The sequence below is a fragment of the Papaver somniferum genome, chromosome 7 (assembly GCF_003573695.1).
Source record: "Papaver somniferum cultivar HN1 chromosome 7, ASM357369v1, whole genome shotgun sequence".
Taxonomy (NCBI): Eukaryota; Viridiplantae; Streptophyta; class Magnoliopsida; order Ranunculales; family Papaveraceae; genus Papaver; species Papaver somniferum.
Window position 1 is genome coordinate 43924315 of NC_039364.1, and position 14707 is coordinate 43939021.

Here is a 14707-nt window from a genome sequence, read left to right on the forward strand (position 1 = left end):
CAGGCGGTTTTAGAGTATGTCCTAATGAAATGTGTTTATCAATAATTACAACTTTTCTGGAACAAGCCGTTAACTAAAAGAATATTTTCACAAATATTTAGCACATAAAATCCTCATATTATAGGGGTGAAGATGTTCTATGAAAATTACGAAATCTTTATTCATAAAAATTTTAGTTTTCAAACATAACCGTAGGAGAAAGTCTAATAATTTGCTAGGTTTTTCTTGATATCGTGATATGAATTTAGCCAGGTCATGGGCGAGGGCAATTGCCTCACATGGTTTTTATCGCACCGTCAAATTAGATAATTGGCACGTCTAAATCTCTTAAATTACCCTGTGTGTTAGAAGTTTATAAAAGGCGAATAATTATCATGTTGCCACCGAGATTTAAACGGGATATATATTAAAAATTAAATTTGTCGCTTAAACAAAAAAGAAAATATTTTATATACCCAAAAGCAACACATACTAGGTTTCAAGTTAAGAATTTGTTGATTCTTGCTCGAGATCGTGTCATGAGTGTAACCAGAAAATGGGGACATGAAATTGCCTCATGTTTTTCATCATACCGTCTCATTCACAGAGAAATCAAGCAATTGGCACGTCTATGGTTTGCCCTATTGGTAGGTACGTTATTGTATTAGTCGATACGTATTTGCAATCTGTTGGCACTGATATAAGATCTAAGGTTACGCATGGTACGATTCGGATCGATTTTTTGAAACCAAATCTGAAATCGATGAGCTCGGTGTTAGTGATTTATGTTAAAGCAACACTCGGTCAAACTCACAAGTTTTGGTATGTCAAGTTTGTTATCAAATTTAGTTCATCAAAACTATTTCTTGATTTATAATCTAGTAAAGTCATTCTTGGAATACGAATAGAGCATGGTAATTGAGTATCAAATTCAACGATCAACCTTAAAGATTGGATTTTGGAGAACACCGAAGACATTTATGAGGACTTCAACAACAAAGGTATGTGAAGATTGATTATCATATTTGCTCATATTTCCTACTATTCGATCTACTAAGATAATGTCGTATCACTTTCGTATTATGATAAAAATTACAAAGAAGAAAATTTCGAGTTCAAGCTGGTACTCAATAAATCTCTAATTATATTCAAGCAATGGAAGATCTAAAGAATTTATCGCATAAGAAGTTCATAGGAGACATCAAGGTATATTCTAGTTCACGAACTAATTTGGTCAGTACACGAACTTTGAGTTTATTGATAATATACTTGATGAATAAATCTCCTACTAACTCGCATACACGAACTTATTTGTTCAGTATGCTAAATGACTGATTTTGAGATGTTCCGTGACACTTTTAAATCCCCAAGTACACTAACTGATTTGGTAAGTGTGCGAGCTAGTTGATTTTAGAGGTACACGGACGGATTTAGACAGTTCGCAAACCTATTAATATAAAAAGTTCATGAACTCCAAAACGATAATTTGTTCATAAGTTGTTTTGGTCAGTTCTCGAACTGATTTAGTTTTTAAGAGTTACCAAACTCCATGATTGCTTGATGGTTCACGGATAACTAAGACATTATTTTTTTGGGCAAACCTTTTGATGCATAGAGATTATATCGATAAATATGATGGTGCACATTCTTCTTTGTAATTCAAGGCAAACTTCTCCCAATGAGTTTGCCTTGAATTACAAATTTGTTCGTAGGAGATTATATCGATAAATATGATAGTGCACATTCTACTTGGTTTTAACATGTGTCTGGCTAATACTTCATGAATGGGCAATTTTAGAAATTTAGTGCACATTCTACTTGGTTTTAACATGTGTCTGGCTAATACTTCATGTATGGGCAATTTTAGAAATTTTCAAATGTTGTAACTCTCAAATTTGGATGAGTTGAGCCAAGTTTTAGCCTCTTTACCTTGCGTTTAAGGATGCCTTAAGTGGACGATTTATTTTTCTAGTGTTAAAGTATCTCTGTACACGTGGATGTATCCTAGAAGCCGAAGTTACCGAAGAAGAATGAGGCGGAATACTGGATCCTACCTGCATATTTAACGTTGTAACCAAGATATCTACCACATCTAGCTAGGATAATGACGCGTGGAAAGTGATTGAGAAGATCAACGACTGAGTTTGAAAGAGGGGTCAAAGCATTTAATGCCACTGACAAAGTACATAGGAAGTGAACGAATGACCAGAATAAGGTGAGACCCAACCACGTAAAGAATCGCGATAAAACCTCTATATTGGGTCGGGACAAGGAAGGATTCAGGAAACCATGAAGACTATATCGGGAACATTACATTGTGTGTAATGAACCGTCCCTCCGCCGATACTGTCCCCACTTAGCCACTGCGGTTATCCGGCAGTGTGGGGTTTTCAACGGGCATCACTACGATAATCCAGCAGCAACTTCCCGGAAGGTCACCCATCCCAAGATTGCTCCCACCCGAGCACGCTTAACTGCAGAGTTTTCTGCCAACCCTGGAGCCAATTGTGTTGAAAAGACCTCGGTGTTAGGAAAGGACAAATCATTACTTATATTCCATTCGGACCACTGCCAAATATCGGGGTATTACACTACCACCATCTTAAATTGGAGCCGTCCTCGGCTCCTGAATATATACTCAAGCCCAGATCTCCGACGTTCCCTGCCCCTTCATGAGAAGCACCTGGACAAACCTCGTCCAGCGTACCTTCCCACCCTCGGCCGGTGAACCGTCGTCAGCTCTGATACCATTTGTAATGACCCGTCCCTCCACTGATATTGTCCCTACTTATTCACTGCGGTCATCCAGTAGTGTGGGATTTTCTACGGGCATCGCTGCGGTCATCCAGCAGCAACTTCCCGGGAGGTCACCCATCCCAATATTGCTCCCGCCCGAGCACCCTTAACTGCAGAGTTTTCTGCCAACTCTGGAACCAACTGTGCTGAAAAGGCCTCACTGTTAGGGAAAGACAAACCATTACTTATATTTCATTCAGTCAACCACTGTCGAATATCGGGGTATTACAATACCTCCACCTTAAATTGGAGCCGTCCTCGGCTCCGGAATATATATATTATCCCAGATCTCCGACGTTCCCTGCCCCTCATGAGAAGCACCTGGATCAACCCCGTACAGCGTACCTTCCCACCATCGGCAGGTGAACCGTCTTCGGCTCTGATTCCATTTGTAATGACCCGTACCTCCACCGATATTGTCCCCACTTAGCCACTGCGGTTATCTGGCCCGTCCCTCCACCGATACTGTCCCCACTTAGACACTGCGGTTATCCGACAGTGTGGGGTTTTCAACGGGCATCACTACGGTAATCCAGCAGCAACTTCCCGGAAGGTAACCCATCCCAGGATTGCTCCCTCCCGAGCACGCTTAACTACAAAGTTTTCTGCCAACTCTGGAGCCAATTGTGCTGAAAAGGCCTCGGTGTTAGGAAAGGACAAATCATTACTTAAATTTCATTCGGTCAACCACTGCCGAATATCGGGGTATTATATTGTGACCTGATAAGAACACACCAACTTGAATACACATGATCAACACTGTAACTTAAGTTGTCTTGACACTTTTTCCTATATATTCATGGCTAAGCTATCAAAAGAGGTTAATTTTTTTTGGGTTATTTGGCGTTTGGTACTTAGGTTTTGTCCAGTTTCGGTGTTTGGTCTAATATTTGTCCAAGTTAGGGCTTGGTACCTGAAAATGACGTTGACCAGCGTTAACTATATTAAATCTAGACTTCTGTTTCTTTATTATTATTTTTTTATAAAAAACTAATTACTTCACATTGTTAGGGTTGCCGTTAGCAAGCCGATTGAAGAACATGTTCTTCCACAAATTGAAAACCATCAAAATCTTCCTCAAATTGGAAACCATCAGAAGAATCTTCCTCAAATTGAAAACCATCAGAATCTTCCTCGAAATGAAAACCATCAAAATCTTCCCAAAGAAAAATACATTTTTGTTGAAGGATGTTGTTGATCAACCGCATTATATAATTTCTATCTGACAATTCCTTCACGTTTTTTCTCTGAACAAATAATATGCTCCCTTTGATCATCAGACCACCACCATTTGAATCATCAAACAATTTATAATAGATTTTCATAAATGTTAGAACAAACTTAGCAATAAATTCTTAACCTTCAGTTTTTAATGGTTTTCTAGCAACTTCAGTATAATTACCTCTCTCAACAATTTTCATAAATATATCCAGATAGCAAATTCAGGAAATCATTACACATACAAATCAAATCTCAAAATACCAACATACCCTAAAATCCTCGGGATAAACTTTAAATGTGAAATAAAAATGCATGAAGTAAAACCTGAAAAGGACCGATGCCGAAGTCATCAATTAAAATCCTAAAATTGGAGCAAAACATACCTAATAATTAGTATTAGTTACTCTCTCCTTTCTATTGAATAAATAAAATAAATTCATCAAGCAATCTTCTATTTCAGAAACCAAGTATTCGATTCGTCCAAGAAAAAACACTTTATATTCCAATCAATCATAAGATACAACTAGTTTGCACTAATTAAAAATCCCTAACAACAAATTATCCGCTTCTGATTGTTGCTGCTGTTTGAAATAAAGAAACATTCTAGAGGAAGTTAATGTTGTTGTCGTTCATTTGTAAATAAATTGGAAGAAAAAACCTAAAGAAAAAACATTCAAGGGGAAGATATAGCTTTTTTCTTTTCTTTCTTTTTCTTTTTGAAACAGATGCAGTCCTTTTCGATGATTTCACGAAGAAGTGGATAGAAAAAACTGTAGATAGGAAATAAATGTTGTTGTAATCTAGCCATTAATCTTTGATGTGTGGAATCTAATTGGACCGTCCACGTCTATACTTTCTCAGGGCTTGGTCAGTCATTGTTAGTAAAGTTAAATATGTTTTAGTAATTAAGCAATTAATGGACGGAAAATCATCGCTTAAGCAAGTCAACGCGGGTCGACGTCATTTCCAAGTACCAATCCCTAACTTGAAAAAAATTTAGACCAACTAAAACTACTGAGTGAAACCTAAGTACCAAACATCAAATAATCCTAGGTGAGATATAACCATAGAGGAGATTAAGAGTGTTTTTGAGAGAAATAACTTAACTTAGATCTGTATAATCCATCTTTACTTAATAAGAATAAGTATTTCTCTCCCCCGAGCGTAGGTCATCATGTCGAACCATGTAAATCATTGTACGTAGTTACTCTTTATTGCTTGTTATTTGTGTGAATTCGATGTACATATCATGTTTAGGGTTAGAGATATGTGGTTAGGTTTTTAGCTACCAAAATTTTCTTAGAGTGTCAAAAACCTTAGTTTTTCCATTAATCAAGCTTAGTGGAACTTAGCAAGTTTAAAGAAATATCAAACTCGGATAAATTTGATAGGTTACCTCATTCTTAAATAGCGGGAAACAACAAGCTCGGTATTGATGTATTTATTTTCAAAGAGGAGTTAATCACAGTAGTCGAACATAAGTGTGGCTTAACATGCGGTGAAAGGAAAAAAGTGAATATAACTATAAAGTTGGTAGTAGACCGAAGGTAACTGGAGCCATCTGGACCACTCCACCTCTGAAAACCATAAAAATTAATATAGGTTAATCCTGAAATAAGGATACCAATATCGTTTTGATCATCTAATGTTAAAAAATAATTTTGGGTATCGCAGGAAAGTCAAGATAAAAGATATCAAGACACAAACTAGGAAAGAGGGAGAGGTGCTACGAAAGGAGAGGTGCTAGCAGGTTAGCAACTATGGAGGGCATGAAGTGGAGCATAATTGGACGAATAACAATCCAAATTGGATCCAACATTTACAATAGTCTCAAAATAAACGCATAGCAGGGGATAAAATAATTAAATAAATATTATTTTGGTGTTCTTCGACGCTTTCAAAAACTATGGTTTTTAGTCTCATAATAACAAAAAGATATGGTATGTCCATAATAACTATGTTATATTTGTAACTTACTTGTTTCCATGGTTGATACTCATAATGATATTACTGCTCGGCGTAAGGAGGTGGAAGTTGTCACCTTTGAACCTGATGTGGTGGTATGGAAACCCAACCCAAATGGTGATTTCACTATGAAAAATATGTATAACTGAAAAAGCGGGGGTCTAACAACCACACCCAATATTTCGCTCGGTGATAGACACATTTTTGTGTCTAATTTGATCTCAATACTATATATTGTTCGTACTCGATTTTGTACTAATTTTGTTATTTTATGTATTTTTAGGTATTTTTGGAAAATAAATATTGTTGGAAAATTCGGCTCGAAAAGTTGCTCGGAGCACCCCCGGAGGATAATTGCTATACGGACCCCCACTTTTGCTAAGGGGCACCCACGTCTATATGTAGCCCATTTGTCCACAACACCCATTTTTAATTTGGCACCCAGGACGTTGGATAAGGGTCACCTTTATTCTTCCTTTGAATTATGAAAATTGGCGGGAAAAATAACTTTGAGCTGCCGTAATTAGGGTTTGCGATTTGAGCATGTTACAGTGAGACTAAAGGGCTGGAATTTATAGAACATGTTCCTATGGACGAGACAGGAATAGTAAAGGTGTTGGTTTCGGCCCAGTTTGGTTGGTTAGCTCGCAAGAAGGAAACAGGGGATCATATCACGCTGGACAAATATTCACCGGATTTCTTGTGTCTAGCGTATATCTGGAGTGAGTTGGACTCCTTCTGAAGATATTACGAACGTGTTGGAGTGTGTATATGGCCAGGAAACAGCGTGATAATATCAAAAAGGGAAATTATCCCGTGGACGATATTTCTATTCAATGGAGAAGATACGGGAATTATATGGAGTAATGGTCGAGTATTTGAGCTTCTGAAGTCTATATATAGTGTGAGGGGGACACATAGCGCGGTATGGAGAGTGAGGGGTGAGAATACATCAGAGAATCGGGAGTTGCAGAGATTGTCTTTGCTGCTTCCATTGAAGAACATACGAAGAACATAAGACTACAAGGAGCAGTCGTAATTGCTACAGTGGTTGCGACACATAGTGACAGTCGTAGAAGCTACATCGTCAGTAATAGTTTATTGGTATCGTTCTCTGTAACAGTGGGTTTGTAACACTTCTCTTGCGTTGCAAATTCCTGGTTTATTTGATTTCTCTCATTTTCATCATTTGTAAGCACCTTTGAGCCATGAATAAATATTTTAAGTGTGTTTTCGACGTGATGAGATAAACCCCATCACTGGGACAACGGAGGAAGCAACTTTTCATGATTGTGGTAAATGAATTAATTCTTTTATTGACTTTTTGTATAGATTTAATTGCTTTATGATTTCTATTAATTACTTGTTATTTTGTTAGATGTCGCATGCTTAGTTTTAATTACTTTAGATGTGTCATGCTTATAACTTACAAATAATATTTTACGAAAATCTATTTTTGGCAAAGAACTAGAGTCACAATTTCTTTTGTTTGAGCTATATTATCTAGAGTTAATGACTGAACCACAACAATATGAAAAGTAGTGAAATCCCTCATCTCAGTGTCTCTTCATCTTGTGACAAATTGTGTATATATATTTTTCCTTATTTTCTTTATTAAGTCTTAAAACAAATTCTCAACAAATCCGAGTGAACGAATCATCTTACTACAACATCATTGAAAAATAACATCAATTTTTGGCGTTGCCGACGCGGATTTGTTTATAAATTTGTTTTTAGGTTTTTTTTTTTGTTTGTTCCTTTTTACGCCTTTTGGTATTTCTTGTTTGCTTTCAGATTTGGAACTGAGCTAAAGAAAAGGGGAGAAAGTGATGAAAACAAAAGCGAAGCCAAAGAAGAAAAGAAAGGAGGAATCCAAAAGGAGTGAAGAAGAAAATTTATGTATATAGATATTCTATTTTTTATTTATTTTTTAGAAACTGTAATTAAGGTTTTTATTTTTGTAATCTTTTATTTTTGGACATTTTTTTATTTTCGGACATTGAACTTTGGGACTTTATTTTTTTTTAACCCTGCGGAAGGGTAGTTTTAAATATAAACTGTGTGCAGAGAAGGACGACGATTACGATATCGTCTCGGCCCCTCGGGTTCGTACACGATATTGGAGTTGTGGCCCGAGTCGACTTCAACGGTTCATCCCCCGTCTGGAACGGGAGGTAAGAATTCTGAACACCCGTGAATCCCCTGTCAGCGGGTTTACTGGATGATTTTGTATGCATATATGTTGAGGACCTGAAATCGGATTTAATTTTTTAGTAAAGGGCAAGGCCTGGCCAAATCAAGATAAGGACTCGGATTTCATCACCGTTTCCTTCTTGCCCGTCTTAAGAACACGTAACCTACGCGAACCTAAGCCTAAAATTTTGACTAGAACGAGATCGATAGGGTAACGAGCTTAATAGGAAAGTCATTCGAAAAATATTGGTTACTCTTTTAAGCATACTTCAAAGTTCATGATGGTTTTTGTGAGTTGAATGCGTGACTGCGCCGCCTTGTAATGCGGTGAGGCCTTGGGTATCAAAACTCCACGCAGCTTCCCTCGCCTCTATTCAACTTACTTTGACTCGGATTGATTCCATAGGGGTTTGCTTAAATTGTAACGAATTCCCTTTCGAAGGATTGGAAGCTGTTCTAGAAACAATCTAAGTGGAGCCATCATGCTTTTTGTTTGCTAGATAAATTAGGTTTGTTGTGGTCGAATCAGCCTTCTTTGTCTTTTTTTAGAATTCCCTTGCAGTTAGGATGTCGAACTGGTATTATAATAGCCAATATAATGAGTATCCGACTGAGCAGTATGAACATTATTCCTATTATGACCAGAGTGTGAATAGTGGTTGGGAACACCATCCTTTTGAAGGATATGGGTCATACCATGGTGAGCCAAATTACTATCCACATGCATACCAGTCATGCGAGCAAGATTCTTATAATTACTCTCCTCTAGATGAAGCACATAAGATACTTGAGTCAACGCGTAAGTTACTTGAGTCGACACATAAGTTAGCGGACACAAATGACTTAGTTATGGACGAAAAAACTTTAACGTTGAGTGAACCTAACCTCATGAAGTTAGTTGAGTCAACATGTAAGTTAACTGAGTCAACACGTGAGTTTGCTGAGTTAACACGTATGCATAAATTAGAGACGGAAGAAAGAACTGCTCGAATTACTCGTGATTGCCAATATATTCTTTCTTATCTCACCTGTGAAAATGAGGATAATTTTTATAATAATGAAGATGAAGAGGTTATAATTGGTGACACAACTTGTTTAGATGAGGTTCGATCATTTTCATGCTATAATAATGATGACTATGATGAGGATAGTATTGATGAAGAACATGAAATATGTAGGCATAGTGATCAGGAATTTGTTACTCTAATTGAGCTTTATAATGATAGTGTTGTTTCTAGTTCAAATCCAAATAATTTTAATAATTATTCACCTATTCAAAAGGATGAGGATTTGACTAGAGATACCACGTTTTAGACGATGCAGTTCATGATCCTTTAGCCTGCAGTGTGTTGGATAATCCATTATTTGATGTGCCTATCAGTGAATCATAGGAAGTTATTATGATTAACACCTTAGTTAATGAGCCTTTACTAGAAAATTCCGCTGATAATCATTTATATGATTGTAATGATGGTTTAGAGGAAAGAGTTTACCCTGAGAATACTGTTTTAGAATCTAGCGATTTAGAAATACTAGTCTTAGAAGATGATAAACTCGTAGAAATGAGTGAGGATGAACCCAACTTAGAAGAATCAATTGACCATTTCCAGAAATCTGATGACCTAGAAATTAGGGAAGTTGTGACTAGTCTTTTTAGAGACACTAAAACTCTAAGTTTGGGGTGATTATCATTCTTCATGTGCTTTAACTCTTAGAAAGTTCCCTCGTGTAGGCCTTGACATTTATGCCTCAACCATCTTACAAGATTATCTTCATACACATTTTCCCGAACCTAATGATGTCCATAGAGAAGATCAGTTGTTAGAAATCCATCCTCTGGTTGATGTGGTTAACCCAGGCTATGATACCAAGATTGACTTTGTTTTCCCACCAAAAACTTTTCAACCAATTGTGGGAACATATGATTTTCAGATGTATCGGTTATTAAGTTTTGAGACTAAACCTAATTACTTTAGGATATTAGGGTCGACACATTTTTTTAAGGAAGACCACCTCTTTCATTGTGGTCAGCTGTGTGAGTCAAATCTGATTGACTTAGAGGATCCCCAGTTATTCAGGCTTTTGTTATGCGCTTCTAAGTTCTTACTTGAGTACTTCCAGACTCTTCAGCCTGATCTTCAGAATGCCTTTGAGGAAATCCATTCCAGGAAAACTTCTTATTTAGACCCTTTTATAGAGCCTGAACCTGAACCACAACTAGATGTAGTTGTCTTAAGCAAGGGTATGTTCGGTATCTTCTGGGTCTGTTGCACTTTCCTCTTCTTGTAGGTAACACTTTTTGATCCAGATGACCCACAGTTATTCCGGATACTTCTATATGATTCTATGAGGTGACTAATTCTTCCATTGTCTGGCTGAAGACTTTAAACTTAGCACTTCTTGGGAGGTAACCCAATATTCATGCGACACGGTAATATTCTTCCTTATTTCTTTCCCCTCAAGTGGTAATAGTTTCTCCTTGTTCATGTTTTTAATTTTATCTTTAGAACACTTAGGACAATGTTAGATTTAAGTTTGGGGGTGGGGAAGAAACTTCTTTTTAGTTGTAATAAATAAACTCCAGAGCCTAGAAATTTATGTTTATTAAGGTCGGCACTAACCAATCTAAGTGGATGGGAACATCTTGGTTGTAGAAGTTGAGGATCCAATATGATTATATGTAAACATCTAGAAGAGTCTATTCATAAAAGCACAGAGCTCAGGTGTTAGAAAAAGAAAACATGGTAGTTTCGCCATATCCTCGTGATGGAAACGTCGAAAGAATTCTGATCACTTTTCTTTTTCTTTTTACCATTGCTAGGTTGAAATAGAGTGACCGAGATACAAAAAAAATATATATATATATAAATTAAGACCAGACCAACCAGAATAAATACAATAAAGTCGACCACTGGTACCCTTGTATATGCCAGCTGAGTTGACCTAGAGTTAGGATTATCGACCAATGGTTCCCTTGTATATGCCAGTGTGTTGATACTAGTCCAGGCCAGTATCTCAGTCCATTAGGATAGGTTCACCTTAGTCAACATCATCCACGTTTTTCTCTACATCCATCTTCTTAATCTATCCATGTGATTGGTTGACTCTGGTTTATGATGTCCAGAAACTATCTGAGTAGAGCTCTGTCACTTTATATGAATTTTAGTATGCTTGAGTGCAAACTCGTATACATCAATTGGAATTTCGCATCAGGGTACTTCCTCCTATAGTCAATGATTGTATGCCAACCAAGGAGATTCTTTAGTGCCTTCCAAGGTTCTGCATAGATAGCTAGGGTTTGGAGTAAAGGTTTTGTGGGTACACCTCTGGTAAACCCTCCCGAGATTAACTTGGTTTTATTTTTTAGTTTTGCTCGAGGACTAGAAAATAATAAGTTTGGGGGTATTTGATAGACACATTTTTGTGTCTAATTTGATCTCAATACTATATATTGCTGGTACTCGATTTTGTACTAATTTTGTTATTTTATGTATTTTTAGGTATTTTTGGAAAATAAATATTGTTGGAAAATTCGGCTCGAAAAGTTGCTCGGAGCACCCCCGGAGGATAATTGCTATACGGACCCCCACTTTTGCTAAGGGGCACCCACGGCTATATGTAGCCCATTTGTCCACAACACCCATTTTTAATTTGGAACCCAGGACGTTGGATAAGGGCCACCTTTCTTCTTCCTTTGAATTATGAAAATTGGCGGGAAAAATAACTTTGAGCTGCCGTAATTAGGGTTTGCGATTTGAGCATGTTACAGTGAGACTAAAGGGCTGGAATTTATAGAACATGTTCCTATGGACGAGACAGGAATAGTAAAGGTGTTGGTTTCGGCCCAGTTTGGTTGGTTAGCTCGTAAGAAGGAAACAGGGGATCACATCACGCTGGACAAATATTCACCGGATTTCTTGTGTCTCGCGTATATCTGGAGTGAGTTGGACTCCTTCTGAAGATATTACGAACGTGTTGGAGTGTGTATATGGCCAGGAAACAACGTGATAATATCAAAAAGGGAAATTATCCCGTGGAAGATATTTCCATTCAATGGAGAAGATACGGGAATTATATGGAGTAATGGTCGAGTATTTGAGCTTGTGAAGTCTATATATAGTGTGAGGGGGACACATAACGCGGTATGGAGAGTGAGGGGTGAGAATACAACAGAGAATCGGGAGTTGCAGAGATTGTCTCTGCTGCTGCCATTGAAGAACATAAGACTACAAGGATCAGTCGTAATTGCTACAATGGTTGCGACACATAGTGACAGTCGTAGAAGCTACATCGTCAGTAATAGTTTATAGATATCGTTCTCTGTAACAGTGGGTTTGTAACACTTCTCTTGCGTTGCAAATTCCTGGTTTATTTGATTTCTCTCATTTTCATCATTTGTAAGCACCTTTGAGCCATGAATAAATATTTTAAGTGTGTTTTCGACGTGATGAGATAAACCCCATCACTGGGACAACGGAGGAAGCAACTTTTCATGATTGTGGTAAATGAATTAATTCTTTTATTGACTTTTTACATAGATTTAATTGCTTTATGATTTCTATTAATTACTTGTTATTTTGTTAGATGTCGCATGCATAGTTTTAATTATTTTAGATGCGTCATGCTTATAACTTACAAATAATATTTTACGAAATCTATTTTTGGCAAAGAACTAGAGTCACAACTTATTTTGTTTGAGCTATATTGTCTAGAGTTAATGACTGAACCACAACAATATGAAAAGTAGTGAAATCCCGCATCTCAGTGTCTCTTCATCTTGTGACAAATTGTGTATATATATTTTTCCTTATTTTCTTTATTAAGTCTTAAAACAAATTCTCAACAAATCTGAGTGAACGAATCATCTTACTACAACATCATTGAAAAATAACATCACTTGGCAATCCGAATGGACTAACTCTAATATACTTTCAAGAGAATCAACTGGACAGTCAGACTCAATCTTTAGAAAATTATATCAAAGAGTTATATCTCAATTTCTCAATTCAATCCGCAATCAAACAAATAGGAATTTGTGAGCCCGATTGAATAAGAGAAATAACTTGGACGGTATCACAAACCAATATCCAAGTGTCAATCAATTCAATCAACAACCCAAAGGCCGGATTCAAGAACTGATTGAACTTAACGCACAACCTGTGATATTTCTATTATATAACAAAATATAATGCGGAAAAGAAATAACACAGACACCAGAAATTTTATTAACGAGGAAACCACAAATGTAGAAAAACCCCGGGACCTAGTCCATCTTTGAACACCACACTGTATTAAGCTGCTACAGACACTAGCCTACTACCAATGAACTTCGAACTGGAATGTAGTTGATCCCTAACCAATCTCATACTGATCAAGGTACAGTTGCGCTCCTTACGTCTCTGACCCCCAGCAGAATTCTACGCACGTGATTCCCTTAGCTAATTTCACCCACAACTAAGAGTTTCTACGACCCAAGGTCGAAGACTTGATAAACCAATCTGTCTCACACAAAAAAGTCTTTCAATATAGATAAATCTGTCTCTCACATAAATACCTATGAGTTTTATTCCGTCTTATGATTAATCAAGGGGCACAAGAACCAATTGATTAACCAGACTTATATTCTCGAAGACCAGCCAAATATTATCAATCACCTCACAATAATCTTAATCGTATGGAAGCGAAACAAGATATTCTAAACGATGAGACGAAGATGTTTGTGACTTCTTTTAATCTTACCTATCGGAGATAAATCTGAAGCAAATCTTAGAAAAGATAATACCCAATCACGATAGTATAAGTAAGATCAGAACACACAACTACAAAGAAAATAGTTGAGCATGGCTTCACAATCCCAATGAAATCTTTAAGTCGTTAACCTACAAGGTTTTGGAATAAACCTAAGGTTAAAGGGGAATCGACTCTAGTCGCAACTAGTATCACACAGGAGGTGTAGGTATTAGGTTTCCCAGTTGCTAGAGTTCTCCCTTATATAGTCTTTAAATCAGGTTTTGATAGCTTTGAAACAAAGAAATCAATATTCACCGTTAGATGAAACCTGATCTAAGATCCAAGCTAAGTTTGCTTGAAAACATAGCAATATATCTCCACCGTTAGATGGTCTTAGCTTGTTACATACAAATGAAATGTACCTTCATTTAGATATGGATAACTGTATCTAAACGTGTACACTAGGTTGGCTCAACAATATTTAACCGAAGTTATCCATATGAACACTATCATATCAACCTTATTCATCTTAACCACAACTAGTTCAAATGACTCAAATGAAACTAGTTATAAAGTTTTTCAATTGTTCATATTCTCATAGAAGTATATAAGACACAATTGAAGCAAAATCGGTTTGATTCACTCGAATCAATTCATGAACATTATAGCCACGGTTTGCAAAAGATTGCATTCCTTATTATATAAACGTATTAGTTCACGACACAACCGATTCTAGAACTTAACCCACTCAAGTATGCAAAAGGGTACGCATACTTAAGTAGTCGGACTTGGACTGTGTCCGACAGTCTGCGAACGGGTACGC